A 1,626-nucleotide genomic window follows, 5' to 3' on the forward strand; every position below is an offset into this window, starting at 1 on the left:
CAATATTCGCAGCGGATAAAACATGCATCTAAAAATATGCAGTATTCAATTTGGTGCATCTAACAATATGAAAATATCCCAAATGTTTAAAATATACTCCATACATAAAAACCTATTGAACAACTAAAATCACAACACTAGTCCAAAATAGTTATGATCCAAAAGTATTGGAGATGTAACTCCATCGTACAAGTAGTAATTTAACTACTATATTAACATTAACGACGCACCGTCGTTCAATCGACTATGTCTAGTTGGTCAGCTCCTGATCCTCCTTCAGGTCCTGTAACAAGATCTACCATTCGGGGGGAATGGTAGTTGGGACTACCACAATAAGATTTGATTTCAAATCTCCAAGTTAACAAAAAAACTTCCACACATGCTAATGATGCATGGATGACAATAAAAGCATAAATGCATAATCAAATTCATAAATAATTAAAGCATAACTTAGCGTACAACATAGCATAATTGACATAACTTAAATTAAAACATGAACTGAACTTGACTTGACATGAACTTGATCTGAAACTTGACTTAGTATTAACATATTCTGAAACTTGAATTAACATGAAAAATACCTACTCCACAGTTGTTGTGGCCCCATGTATTCTACGTGTAAATACATACTCCACAGTTGTTGTGGCCCCATGTATTCTACGCAAACTTGACTTAACATGAAAAATACATACTCCACAGTTGTTGTGGCCCCATGTATTCTACGTGTAAATACATACTCCACAGTTGTTGTGGCTCCATGTATTCTACACATCACAATGCAGTTAAATACATACTCCACAGTTGTTGTGGCCCCATGTATTCTACACAAACTGAATGTACTCAAGATGAAACGTGACTGGAAAACGAAAGGACTGGAGCCCTGACGTAACATAATGTGATTTGAACATAACTTGAAATACATGACCAACTTGAAATAGAAATATTTCGTAACATGGCATAACATATAATAGACAATATATTTAACATGACATACTTGTAATGTACAGTAATACATGACAGAATATATTATGTAACAGATAAAAATTGATGACAGAATAAATTCTGTATAATAGATAATTACGTGATAACTTGGCATGGCATGACATATATGATAACATACATACATACACTGTAGTTCCTTTACTTAGCACACATACACAGTAGACTGCTAGTAAGTTAAAAGCTAACTTACCTCGATCTCCGCGTTTCTTATAAAACTTCAAGTGTGATCACGAGGAATTGTAATTAGTGATTCTAAAAGTTAGAACTAAATCACTAATAATTTGAAATATGGAAAATACTAACTTAAAGAGTAAAATTTTTATTTTACTCTCTACATATGGGAAAATGACCGTTTTACCCATAACTTAAGGATTTTGCATACTAACTCCAAAAGTTTTCAAAATTTACATTCCTCATGTAAATTTTATCCTAAACTAAAATATCAACTCAGAAAAATTTAAAACAAAACACAACTATAGAAAACACACTATGGCCGAAACATCCATAGGCCATTTCCTTTGATTTTTTTTTTTGTTGCAATTCTTTTCAACTTCAAAACTCATGCTTAAACCAAAATTTTGCAACAAACATCTTCCAATCCTAACTTAAAAACCATACTTAAAA

This window comes from Carya illinoinensis, chromosome 7 (assembly GCF_018687715.1).
Source record: "Carya illinoinensis cultivar Pawnee chromosome 7, C.illinoinensisPawnee_v1, whole genome shotgun sequence".
NCBI classification, from domain to species: Eukaryota; Viridiplantae; Streptophyta; class Magnoliopsida; order Fagales; family Juglandaceae; genus Carya; species Carya illinoinensis.